Raw genomic sequence first — 14,563 nt, 5'->3', positions numbered from 1 at the left:
TCATAATAAAATGTATGTGTATAGTATCAATTAAAAAAAAGTAAATGACAGCCAATTCAGCCATCATGAGATACATCTCAAAAAATATACTCCCAGAGGAAATACACACACACACGCGCGCACACACACACACACACATATCCCAAGCATCCCTAAGTTTTCTGGCCTCCTGAGATCACTGTTTTATGAAATATCTGAATGTCTGTTTCTTTAGCTCAGTATTTCTGGGCATTCCTGGGGAGTGCATGCCCTCTCCTGGTTGTTGTCTATCACTCCACCCTTGAGCAGCTCCTCTAATTTCTCTTATCATGTTGACAATCTGAAGTAGTGGGAAACTGGAAAAAAAATTAAAATCGCAGTCACAGGAAACCAGACCCCCTACTCACAAACTATACAATGATTTGATGCTTTCTCTGAGTCCTGCCTTGCTCTAGCCATTTGGTCCATGACTAACGAATGGTCTTAAGTGTATGACCACTCAAAAACAGGGTAGAGGAAATGACCACTAGCTGTGAGAACAGGAAAAAGATATTTGTATTCTATAATCTGTGACTCCCAAACAATGATTATCATTGGTCTTCTCTCTGCAAATTAAGACACTTTTAAGACACCTCCCTGAAATAAGCCTATGAATACTGGTCCCAGGTATTGTCCTTTGAATTGCTTAACACTTTGCTGATTTTGCCACTGGACTGAGATGCCTTACCCTGCCAGGAGCCCTGTACCATCTGGACATGCCTACTCCACATATCAAGACCTCCCATTATATTGCAAAGCTACAGTCATCAAAACAGTATGGTACTGGCATAAAAACAGAAAAAAAGGTCAATGGAACAGGATAGAAAACCCAGAAATAAACTCATGCACCTATGATTAATTAATCTATGACAAAGGAGGTAAGACTATACACTGGAGAAAAGACAGTCTCTTCAATAAATGGTGCTGGGAAAACTGGACAGCTACATGTAAAAAAATGAAACGAGAACATTCTTTAACACCTTACAAAAAAATAAACTCAAAATGGATTAAAGACCTAGATGTAAGACTGGATAATATGCAACTCTTAGAGGAAAACATAGGCAGAACACTCTTTGATATAAATAGCAGCAATATCTTTTTTGATCCGTCTCTCAGAGTAATGGAAATAAAAACAAAAATAAACAAATGGGACCTAATTAAACTCAAAAGCTTTTGCATAGCAAATGAAACCACAAACAAAATGAAAAGACAACCCACAGAATGGGAGAAAATATTTGCAAACGATGCGACTGACAAGGGATTAGTCTCCAAAATTTATAAATAGCTCATGTGGCTCAATATCCAAAAAACAAACAACCCAATCAAAAAATGGGCAGAAGACCTAAACAGACATTTCTCCAAAGAAGGCATAGATGGCCAAGAGACACATGAAAAGATGCTCAACATTGATAATTATTAGAGAAATGCAAATCAAAACTACAATGAGGGACTTCCCTGGTGGTCCAGTGGCTAAGACTCTGAGCTTTCACTGCAGGATGTGTGGGTTTGATCCCTGGTTGGGGAACTAAGATCCCATGTGCTGCGTGGTGTGGTCAAAAAAAACCCAAAAAACACCTGCAATGAGGTATCACCTCACACTGATCAGAATGGCCATCATCAAAAAATCTACAAACAATAAATGCTGGAGAGGGTGTGGAGAAAGGGGAACCCTCCTAAACTGTTGGTGGGAATGTAAATTGGTACAGCCATTATGGAGAACAGTATGGAGGTTCCTTAAGAAACTAAAAATAGAGCTACCATACGATCCAGCAATTCCACTCCTGGGCAGATATCCAGAGAAACACATGGTTCAAAAGGACACATGCACCCCAATGTTCATTGCAGCACTGTTTACAATAGCCAAGATGTGGAAGTAACCTAAATGCCCATCGACTGATGAATGAATAAAGAAGATGTGGTACATATATACAATGGAATATTACTCAGCCATTAAAAAGAATGGAATAATGCCATTTGCAGCAACATGGATGGACTTGGAGATTATCATACCAAGTGAAGTAAGTCAGACAGAGAAAGACAAATATCATATAATATCATTTATATGTGGAATCTAAAAAAAATGATACAAATGAACTTATTTACAGGACAGAAACAGACTTACAGACTTAAAGAATGAACTTCTGGTTACCAGGGGGAAAGGGTTGGGGAAGGGATACATTGGGAGTTTGGGATTGACATGGACACACTGCTATATTTAAAAATAGATGATCAGAGCAGAGTCAAGATGGTGGTGTGGGAAGACGCCGAGTTAGCTTCTCCCCACAAGGGCACCTGCTGGCCACTGGTGGAGGACCCTGATGCCCAAGGAGACAGGAGGAATGTCCAAGTGAACTGGTAGGACATCGAGGGACTGAGGGGGGAGGAGAAGTGGAGGCCAGACAGGATCAGTGACCCTGAGGCTGGAGAGATCAGGAGAGGCAGGCGGGAGGGGCTCTCCAGGAGGAGCGGGAGAGGGCAGAGGGTGATTGCCCTGCGTACTCAGACCCAGGGAGCCTGCTGAGCTCCCAGGCTGGTATCACTCCCCCAAAGCCCCCTCCGGGCTGTGTGGGTCCTTGGGGGCATAGGAGGGAGGCTGGGGAGATCAGGGAAGGCAGGTGGGAGGGGCCTTCTAGGAGGAGCAGGAGAGGAGCTGGGGGCATTTTCCCCACCCACTCAGGCCTAGGGAGCTTGCTGGGCTCCCAGGTGAAGTCCCCTGCTCTCTGAGACCAGGGTTGGGGGCACACCTGAGCCCCGTCTGTTCCTTGAGCCTAAGCCTCACCCCCCCACACAGCCTCCAGAGCCTTTTCCAGCCCTGTGGGTACTAAGCATAAGCCCTGCCCACCACCCAAACCTCATCCTTGCTTAGGCCCTGCCCTCCACAGCCAAGGTCATTTCCCCCCCTTTTTTTTTGTCTTTTCCCTCCTCCTCTTTTTTACTATTGTGGTACTGTTATACCTTCCATTTGTTGATTCATCTATATTTTTATTTTTAAATTCTTTCCAACATATCTGTTAGATTCCTAGTCTAATTTTATTTTTTACTTCGTTATTGTTCTCTCTCTTTTTTTTTTTCCACCCCACACAGCTTGTGGGATCTTGATTCATGAGCTGGGGGACAGGCTGAAGCTCCTGCGGTGGGAGCTCTGAGTCCGAACCACTGGACTAACAGAGAACCTCACCTAGGGGTAAGGCAGGAATAAAGACGCAGACCTCCTAGAGAACGGACTTGAGGTTATGGGGAGGGGGAAGGGTGAGCTGTGACAGGGCGAGAGAGAGTCATGGGCATATACACACTCACAAACGTAGTAAGGTAGATAGCTAGTGGGAAGCAGCCGCATGGCACAGGGATATTGGCTCGGTGCTTTGTGACAGCCTGGAGGGGTGGGATAGGGAGGGTGGGAGGGAGGGAGACGCAAGAGGAAAGACATATGGGAACATATGTTTATGTATGACTGATTCACTTTGTTATAAAGCAGAAACTAACACACCATTGTAGAGCAATTATACCCCAATAAAGATGTTAAAAAAAAAAAAACAAAAAACAGAGAACCTCAGACCCCAGGGAATATTCATCAGAGTGAGGTCTCATGGAGGTCCTCATCTCAGCACCAAGACCAAGCTCTACCCAACAGCCAGTGTTGGAAGCCTCAAGCCAAACAACCAGTAAGACAGGAACACAATCTCGCTCATAAAAAAAAGAGACAGCAAAAAAAAAAAAAAAAAAAAGTCACAGATGAAGGAGCCAGGAAAAAATCTACAAGACCAAAGAAGTAAGAGAAAATAGGCAATCTACCTGAAAAATAATTCAGAGTAATTATAGGAAAGATGATCCAGAATCTCGGAAATAGAATAGAGGTACAGATGGAGAATATACAAGAGACGTTTAACAAAGATCTAGAAGAACTAAAGAACAAACAAACAGAGATGAAAAACACAATAACTGAAATGAAAAATACATTAGAAGGAATCAATAACAGAATAACTGAGGCAGAAGAACAAACAAGTGAGCTGGAAGACAAAATGGAAATGGATGGAAATAACTGCTGAAGAGCAGAATAAAGAAAAAAGAATGAAAAGGATTGAAGACAATCTCAGAGACCTCTGGGACAAAACAAAATGCAACAACATGTGAATTATAGGGGTCCCAGAAGAAGAAGAGCAAAAGAAAGGGTCTGAGAAAATATTTGAAGAGATTATAATCGAAAAATTCCCTAACATGGGAAAGGAAATCGTCACCCAAGTCCATGAAGGACAGAGTCCCATAGAGGATAAACCCTAGGAAAAACACACCAAGACACATATTAATCAAACTAACAAAAATTAAATTCAAAGAAAAAATATTAAAAGCAGCAAGGGAAAAACAAAAAATAACATACATAGGAATCTCCATAAGGTTATCAGCTGATTTTTCAGCAGAAAATCTGCAGGCCAGAAGGTAGTGGCAGGATGTACTTAAAGTGATGAAAGAGATAAACCTACACCAAGATTACCCAGCAAGGATCTCATTCAGATATGACAGAGAAATCAAAACTTTACAGACAAGCAAAAGCTAAGATTATTCAGCACCACCAAACCAGCTCTACAACAAATGCTAAAGAAACTTCTCTAGGTGGGAAACACAAGAGAAGAAAAAGACCCACAAAAACAAACCCAAAACAATTAAGAAAATGGTAATAGGAACATACATATCAATAATAACCTTGAATATAAAAGGATTAAATGCCCCAACCAAAAGACAAAGACTGGCTGAATGGATACAAAAACAAGAACCATATATATGCTGTCTACTTCAGACCTAGGGACACATACAGACTGAAAGTGAAGGGATGAAAAAAGATATTCCATGCAAATGGAAATCAAAAGAGAGCTGGAGAAGCAATACTCATATCAGATAACATAGACTTTAAAATAAAGACTGTTGCAAGAGATAAGGAAGGACACTACATAATGATCAAAGGATCAATCCAAGAAGAAGATATAACAATTATAAATGTTTATGCACCCAACATAGGAGCACCTCAATACATAAGGCACATGCTAACAACCATGAAAGGAGAAATCGACAGTAACACAATAATAGTAGGGCATTTTAATACCCTTCTTACACCAGTGGACAGATCATCCAAAATGAAAATAAATAGGGAAACACAAACTTTAAATGACACAATAGACCAGATAGATTTAATTGATACTTATAGAACATTCCACACCAAAGTGGAAGAATGCACTTTCTTCTCAAGTGCACATGGAACATTCTCCAGGATAGATTACATCTTGGGTCACAAATCAAGCCTCAGTAAATTTAAGAAAATTGAAGTCGTATCAAACATCTTTTCTCACCACAATGCTATGAGACTGGAAATCAATTACAGGAAAAAAACTATAAAAAACACAAATACATGGAGGCTAAACAGTGTGCTACTAAATAACTAAGGGATCACTGAAGAAATAAAATAAGAAATTAAAAAATACATAGAAACAAATGACAATGAAAACACGACGACCCAAAACCTATGGGCTGCAGCAAAAGCTGTTCTAACAGGGAATTTTACAGCAATTCAATCTCACCTCAAGAAACAAAAAAATCTCAAATAAACAATCTAACCCTACACTTAAAACAACTAGAGAAAGAAGAACAAAGAAAATCCAAAGTCAGTAGAAGGAAAGAAATCATAAAGATCAGAGCAGAAATAAATGAAACAGAAATGAAGAAAACAATAGCAAAGGTAAATAAAACTAAAAGCTGGTTCTTTAAGAAGATAAACAAAATATATTAGCCCTTAGCCAGACTCATCAAGGAAAAAGGGAGAGGATGCAAATCAATAAAATTAGAAATGAAAAAGGAGAAATCACAACTGACACTGCAGAAATACAAAGGATTATAAGAGACTACTACAGACAACTATATGCCAATAAAATGGACAACCATGAAGAAATGGACAAATACTTAGAAAGGTACAATTTTCCAAGAATGAACCAGGAAGAACTAGAAAATATGAACAAACATATCACAAGTAATGAAATTGAAACCATAATTTAAAATCTTCCAACAAATGAAAGTCCAGGACCAGATGGCTTCACAGGTAAATTCTATTAAACATTAGAGAAGAGCTAACACAGATACTTCTCAAACTCTTCCAAATAATTGCAGAGGGAGAAACACTCCCAAATTCATTCTACAAAGCCACCATCACTCTGATACCAAAACCAGAAAAGATATCACAAAAAAAAGAAAATTATAGACCAATATCACTGATGAACATAGATGTAAAAATCCTGAACAAAATACTAGCAAACAGAATCTAACAACACATTAAAAGGATCATACACCATGATCAAGTGGGATTTATCTCAGGGATGCAAGGATTCTTCAGTATATGCAAATCAATCAATGTGATACATCATATTAACAAATTATGATCATCTCAATAGATGCAGAAAAAGCTTTTGACAAAATTCAACACCCATTTATGATAAAAACCCTCCAGAAAATGGGCATAGAGGGAACCTATGTCAACATAATAAAGGTCATATATGACAAACCCACAGCAAACATCATACTCAATGGTGAAAAATTGAAAGCATTTACACTAAGATCAGGAACAAGACAAGGATGTCCACTCTCGCCACTCTTATTCAACATAGTTTTGGAAGTCCTAGCCATGGCAATCACAGAAGAAAAAGAAATAAAAGGAATACAAATTGGGAAAGAAGAAGTAAAACTGTCACTGTTTGCAGATGACATGATACCATACATAGAGAATCCTAAAGATGCCACCAGAAAACTACTAGAACTAATCAACGAATCTGGCAAAATTGCAGGATAAAAAATTAATGCACAGAGATCTCTGGCATTCCTATACACCAACAACAAAAAATCAGAGAAAAAAACACATTTACCATTGCAATGAAAAGAATAAAATACCTAGGAATAAACCTACTTAAGGAGGCAAAAGACTTGTACTTAGAAAACTATAAAACACTGATGAAAGAAATCAAAGATGACATAAACAGATGGAGAAATATACCATGTTCTTGGATTGGAAGAATCAATATTGTGAAAATGACTATACTATCAAAGCAGTCTACAGATTCAATGCAATCCCTATCAAACTACCAATGGCATTCTTCACAGAATTAGAACAAAAAATTTTACAATTCATATGGAAACAAAAAAGACCCCAAATAGCCAAAGCAATCTTGAGAAAGAAAAACGTACCTGGAGGAATCAGGCTCCTGGACTTCAGACTATACTACCAAGCTACAGTAATCAAGACAGTATGGTATTGGCACAAAGTCAGAAATATAGACCAATGGTACAGGATAGAATGTCCAGAGATAAACCCATGCACATATGGTCACCTAATTTATGACAAAGGAGGCAAGAACATATAATGGAGTAAAGACAGTCTCTTCAATAATTGGTGCTGGGAAAACTGGACAGCTACATGTAAAAAATGAAATTAGAACACTCCCTAACAGTATACACAAAAATAACCTCAAAATGGATTAGAGACCTAAATGTAAGACAAAGCACTATAAAACTCTTAGAGGAAAACATAGGAAGAACCCTCTTTGACATAAATCACAGCAAGATTTTTTTTGATCCACCTCCTAGAGTAATGGAAATAAAAACAAAAATAAACAAATGGGACCTAATGAAACTTCAAATCTTTTGCAAAGCAAAGGAAACTACAAACAAGATGAAAAGACAACCCTCAGAATGGGAGAAAATATTTGCAAATGAATCAGTGGACCAAGGATTAATCTCAAAAATGTATAAACAGCACATGCAGCTCAATATTAAAAAAAACAAACAACCCAATCCAAAAATGGGCAGAAGACCAAATAGACATTTCTCTAAAGAAGACATAGAGATGGCCAAGAAGCACATGAAAAGCTGCTCAACATCAGTAATCATTAAAGAAATGCAAATCAAAACTACAATGAGGTATCACCTCACACCAGTTAGAATTGGCATCATCAGAAAATCTATGAACAACAAATGCTGGTGAGGGTGTGGAGAAAAGGGAACCCTCTTGCACTGTTCGTGGGAATGTAGATTGATACAGCCACTATGGAGAACAGTATGGAGGTTCTTTAAAAAACTAAAAATAGAATTACCATATGACCCAGCAATCCCACTACTGGGCATATACCCAGAGAAAACCATGAGTCAAAAAGACACATGCACCCCAATGTTCATTGCAGCACTATTTACAATAGCCAGGTCATGGAAGCAATCTAAATGCCTATTGACAGACAAATGGATAAAGAAGATGTGGTATATATATACAATGGAATATTACTCAGCCATAAAAAGGAATGAAATTGAGCCATTTGTAGAGACGTGGATGCATCTAGAGACTCATACAGAGTTAAATAAGTCAGAAAGAGAAAAATAAATATCGTATATTAACACATATATGTGGAACCTAAAAATATGGTACAGATGAACCAGTTTGCAAGGCAGAAATTGAGGCACAGAAGTAGAGAACATACATATGGACACCAAGGGGGGAAAGCGGTGGGAGGTGGGGGTTGTGGTGTGATGAATTGGGAGATTGGGATTGACATGTATACACTGATGTGTATAAAATGGATGACTGACAAGAAATATAAATAAATAAAAAATAAACATTAAAAAAAAGAAAATGTTAAATAGACATGGATTCTAAGACTCAATATATATTTTTTTCAGAACGCACTGGGAAACACGACACTAGCCCCACTGCCTCACTAGCTTCTCTGGACTCACTAAGTAACTGAGATTTGGAACTGGAAGGACCACATGACATAGAACTTGAAGGTTACATAATGCCAACCAAGCCTGCAGATAAGCTACTGACAATTGGACCCATTGTACTGTATAATTTCTTTATCTCACGCATACACTAAATTTAATTTCTAATCCAGAAATTGCTGTTATACCTGAAAGTATAACCAACCAAAAAGTTTTTTTTTTTTTTTTTTTTTAGTGGTAAACCATGGGAATTGATCTTGCCATATTAAGCAAGAAAACAGGGTTTATTGGAAATATGCTGGGGGTAGTTAGCATTGTGAATGAAGCACTGAACACCACAGACACCAGAAGGACAGGAATCAGGGACACCCCCAGCACCTGAGGAACAGTGATTCAGGGATAGTTGCCTTGGTTCCAGCCATCAGATTGCCCAATTCCAACCCACTTTCTATCTAATATCTCCTCTAATGATCCAAACTCCCAGAAGACGTTGATTAGAAGACTCAGTATGGTGGTAAATGTCTTCAGAGATCTGTAGACTTACCACAATCTTTATCAAAATCTCAGCAGCAGAAATTGATAATTTACTCCCAAAATGTATATGGAAATGCTAAGAACCTAGACTAAACAAAACAACTTAGAAAAAGGAAGAATAAAGTTGGATGACTTCCACTATCCAATTTCAAAGCATATTAAAAAGCTACAGTAAAGACGACAGTGTGATATTCTTGTAAAGGTAGGCATGTAGATCAGTGGAACAGAGTTGAGAGTTCAGCAATAATCCCTTACACTTATGATTAAATGATTTTTGAAAATATAAGAGTGAAAAGATAGTTCTTCAACCAGTGGTACTGGGACAATTGGATATTCATGTTTTTAAAAAATGGGCTAAACCATTACCCTACCTCACACATAGAAATTAACTCAAAATAAATAGTAGAGGGCTTCCCTGGTGGTGCAGTGGTTAAGAATCCACCTGCCGGGCTTCCCTGGTGGCGCAGTGGTTGAGAGTCCGCCTGCCGATTCAGGGGACACGGGTTCGTGCCCCGGTCCGGGAGGATCCCACATGCCGCGGAGCGGCTGGGCCCGTGAGCCATGGCTGCTGGGCCTGCGCGTCCGGAGCCTGTGCTCCGCAACGGGAGAGGCCACAGCAGTGAGAGGCCCACATACCGCAAAATAAATAAATAAATAAATAAATAAATAGTAGATGCACAAGCTAAAACCATTAAGAAAATGAAAGGACAAGTCCCAGAGTAGGAGAAAATATTTGTAAATTATATATCTGATGAGAATCTTATATCCAGAATATTAAAAAAACTCTTAAAATTTAATTATAAAGGGGCTTCCCTGGTGGTGCAGTGGTTAAGAATCCGCCTGCCAATTCAGGTGACACGGGTTTGAGCCCTGGTCCGGGAAGATCCCACGTGCAGTGGAGCAACTAAGTCTGGGTGGCACAGCTACTGGGCCTGTGTTCTAGAGCCCCCGAGCCACAACTACTGAGCCCACAAGCTGCAAATACTGAAGCCCGCATGCCTAGAGCCCGTGCTCCGCAACAAGAGAAGCCACCACAGTGAGAAGCCCTCGCACCGCAACAAAGAGTAACCCCCACTCGTTGCAACTGGAGAAAGCCTGCGCGCAGCAATGAAGACCCAACACAGCCATAAATAAATAAAATAATTTTTAAAATATTTAATTATAAGAAGATATAAAAACCAATTAAAAATAGGCAGAGTTGTAGAAGATTCCTACAACTCAACCACAACAAAAAATGACCTGATTAAAAAATAGGCAAAGGATTTGAATAGACACTGCTCCCAAGAAGATATATGAATGGCTAATAATAAGCACATGAAAAGATGCTTAACATCATCAAGCATCAGGGAAATTGAAATTAAAAAACAATGCAAAACCTCTGTACACCCCAGACATATAAATAGCATCTGTTAAAGTTGTTACAATAAGGTTTAGCAGAGACACAAAATTCTATGGATCAAAACTGTAGCAATAGATAGACTTGATATCACTCACCAGACTTTCTATGGTGTTTTGACTCCCAGCTGTAGGTGGAAGGTCTCCTCCTCTATCACTGGCCCTATCAAGAAAATACAAAAGACACAACTTCACCCTTTCTTCCATGCTTTGAATAAAGTTTTTCAAATTTCTACCACTTGGGGGTCTATTGTTATCTCCTTTTTGCTTTTCATTCATCCATCCATCCATCCATCCATCCAACCATTCAGTAACCCATTTATTCATTCAGTCAGTCTTTTTTTTTTTTTTTTTTGGTACATGGGCCTCTCACTGCCGTGGCCTCTCCCACCGTGGAGCACAGGATCCGGGCGTGCAGGCCCAGCGGCCATGGCCCATGGGCCCAGCCGCTCCACAGCATGTGGGATCCTCCAGGACCCGGGCACGAACCTGCGTCCCCTGCACCGGCAGGCGGACTGAACCACTGCGCCGCCAGGGAAGCCCAGTCAGTCATTTATTTAGTCATACAATCAGTAAATATTTATTGATTATTAAGACCCAGAACTGTTCTAGGCACTTGGAAATCAAAAGTGAAAAAAAAAAAGTTGTCAAATACAATTACCCTGATAGAGCTTAAATTATATATACTGAAAGGTTTGAGGTCATTATGTATGGGAAGACATGCACATCATTTTCATCATATTTATATCCATCTAATTTTTCTTTTATTCTCTGCCACATTCTAAAACGTATATCTGTTAACCTTGATGTTAAAAGCGTTATGCCCATCCTTCATAGTATTTGATTATCTAGTTTAATTTTCTTCTGTTTTCTCCATTATCTCTAGGATTTTTTTTCCCAGAACATGTTAAGTATATCACTTAAGCTACAAGTTTCCCATTACCATCTTTTCACAGAGGATGAAACAAGCTTGCATTGATTACAACCAGAGTTGGTGATCCCCTTAGCAGAAAAACAAATATAGTAGCTTCCTTGCACATTAGTGGAGCAAGCCCCCTGAATCTGTGCCTAATTGTTACTGCTTAAGGTGTTCACTTTCCATTGGCCTTGATGCTCTTATTCTATTTTTGACAGCTCTCATTCCTCTGCATTTAAAAAAAATTTTTTGGCCGCTTAGCATGTGGGACCTTAGTTACCTGACCAGGGATCGAACCTGCACCCCCTGCACTGGAAGCACAGAGTCTTTACTACTGGACCACCAGGAAGTCCCAGCTCTCACTTCTCTGAGTTAGCTCGTGGGGGTTTAGTCTGATTAAACCAATCCACAAAGCACCTGTAATCGCCAACTATTAATATCACTGTCTTGTCTAACCCATCAGCTATCAGGATGATTAAGATGTTCAAAATAGAAGAAATAAAGACTAAAAATTATCTTGTACCATTTACTGTATTATTTTACAACAAACCTAACTTGGAAAAAAAGGCCAATTTTAGAAGTTGCTTCTTTTTTTTAATACATTTAACTAGTTTACCAAAGTTAATACATTTAACTAGTTTACCAAAGGAAAGCTTAAGAAGCTGTAGAAAAACATATGAATATTTTAACTAAAGTTGTTTTTATTTTTATTATGTAGGTCTCTACCCCTTGTTCCTGGCACAGAACTCCTAACACCCTTTTAATTTCTTGTGAGATAAGAACTCTAGAGTATCTCTTGTTCTAATATTTGTCTTTGACCCCTTTCTTGACACAGGGCTCCCAAAACCCTTGTAAATACGAAGTGATAAGAGCCCTAGGAGAATTTTTTATTCTGCTGAGCTGACTCTGGGTGGGCTCCTGGATGGGGGCTGGCCACCAGAAAGACCAAACCATGATTAGAAGCTTGGAATATTCATCCCCACCCCCATCTCCCAGATAGGGGAGAGAAGCTGGAAATGGCATTAATAGTTGACTGTGCTTACAGAATACGCCTCCATAGAATCCCAATTGCACAGGGTTTGGAGAGCTTCCAGGTCGGTGAATACATCCACACCAGGAGGGTGATGTACCCCAGCTCCATGCGGATAGAAGCGCCTGTGCCTGGGACCATCTGAGACCTCACCCCATGTTTCTCTTCATCTGGCTGATCATCTGTATTCTTTATCACATCTTTAATAAACTGGTAAATGTAAGTAGTGTTTCCTTGAGTTCTGTGAGCAGCTCTAGAAAATTAATTGAACCTGAGGAGTGGGTCATGGGAACCTTCAATTTATAGCCAAGTTGGACAGAAGTTGTGGGTACCTGGGGACCTATAGATACTACTTGTGATTGGTATCTGAAACAAGGTGGGAACAGTCTTGAGACACTGAGTCCTTAACCTGTGGGATCTGACACTATCTCCAGGTAGATAGTGTTAGAATTGAGTTAAACTGTAGGACACCCAGCTGGTGTCACAGAGGACTGCTTGTGTGGGGAAAAGCCTCCACACATTTGGTTGACCATAAGTATTAGAAGTGAAGTGTTCCCGGTGACTGTAAAGGAGACACACAGGAAAGAAAGACATAGAAGGAAAGAACAACTGGGTTGCTTTCCATTAAAAGGTGATTTGTGCCATTCTACCACCCCATATTTAAATTTTAAAAATAATGCTTATACTTACAATAACCACTGCATTTATACTAAAAGTTAAACAAACATAGTAAATGTGGTTACATTTTAGTTCTGAATTCACTCTTTATACAATCTTATCATTGGAAGAAGTTGAAGAAAGGTGTGATTCATAAGTTTCATTACATGTGTATTTGCTCTGAGGAACACTGAGAGATGATTTTCCCTTTTGGCTGTTTGGCCAACTTAATACATGTGCCAGTGCTTTTAGGATAATGCCACAATGGACATGCATCTTTTAGGCTGCCATCTTGGGAGAAACACTCAGTTCACTGTTTTGAGGGAGAGAAATAGATTTGAAATTCTTTTTACTCCATGTTTAGAAATCCTGCTACAATTTTTAAAAATCTTTCTTTCTCTAAGTCATTGTTTGTGTTATAATTTCAACAGTGTCTCACTGACTTTGGCCATCAGTAAAATAAAAGATTCTTTCAAGGAACTGGCTAACGAAACAAAGAATACTGGTAATAGTGTTTTGGTTCATTTTGTCATAACAAAGATTTCATTTATACTTTTCACTGATTGCCTCCTTAAAATCCATGCAAAAAGAGGTCAAGTGATCCTATTTATTTTGATGAAATCTGTAACTAAAATGTCAGCTGTATCACTGAATGGTCATATTTGGTTGGGTTTGGGTCTTGGAATACAAAGAAAGGCACCTGTCCTAAAACCATTGGAAAATGTCAGGAAGTATTTTTAAAGGCAAATAAAATGACATAGCCTGCTTCCTCTACAACCAGGTAAGGATGAGGACTCAGAGCCTGCATACTGCCCCAAGGGAGTTTCCCTCCACGCCTGCTGAGGTAAAGATGCAGAGCTTGGGTGTTAAGACCAAAACAAGGCTGATTCTTTGCCTTGATTTCTACCTGTGGGGAAAGAAAAAGTTCAAGGCCTAATCATTCTCCCTTTAAAAATGTATATTAGAACGTGAACCCCACCCCCTTACCTTATTAGAAAACAAACCCAAGTTCCCCTTGCTTTGCCCCCTCTCAGGCCTCCTGTCCTACATCCCCCCCACCCCCCCACCCCCCGCCCCCAGCTCTCACTGGTTCCTACCACGCTCAAGCACCCCACGCTTGCTCCTGTCTCAGTGACTTTGCGATTGCTCTATCCTGTACCTGGAATTCTTTTCCTCAGATACAGCCACTCAGTTTGCTCCCTCAGTTCCCTCAGTTTTCTGTTCATGTCACCTTTTTAGAGAGGTCTTATTGGAATAGACAGTTTAAAACA

The 14,563-nt window shown here is 39.5% G+C and overlaps 1 pseudogene; it reads right to left on the bottom strand.

Moving 5' to 3' along the window:
* LOC113612723 (peptidyl-prolyl cis-trans isomerase FKBP8 pseudogene) overlaps positions 1 to 12,746 on the bottom strand; it is a 66,460-nt pseudogene extending 53,714 nt beyond the window's left edge.
* Between the last annotated feature and the right edge of the window lie 1,817 nt (positions 12,747 to 14,563).

This window comes from Aethalodelphis obliquidens, unplaced genomic scaffold, assembly GCF_003676395.1.
Source record: "Aethalodelphis obliquidens isolate GAN/ISIS:26980383/991018 unplaced genomic scaffold, ASM367639v1 scaffold81, whole genome shotgun sequence".
NCBI lineage: Eukaryota > Metazoa > Chordata > Mammalia > Artiodactyla > Delphinidae > Aethalodelphis > Aethalodelphis obliquidens.
This window is presented reverse-complemented; position numbering and strand designations above follow the sequence as displayed.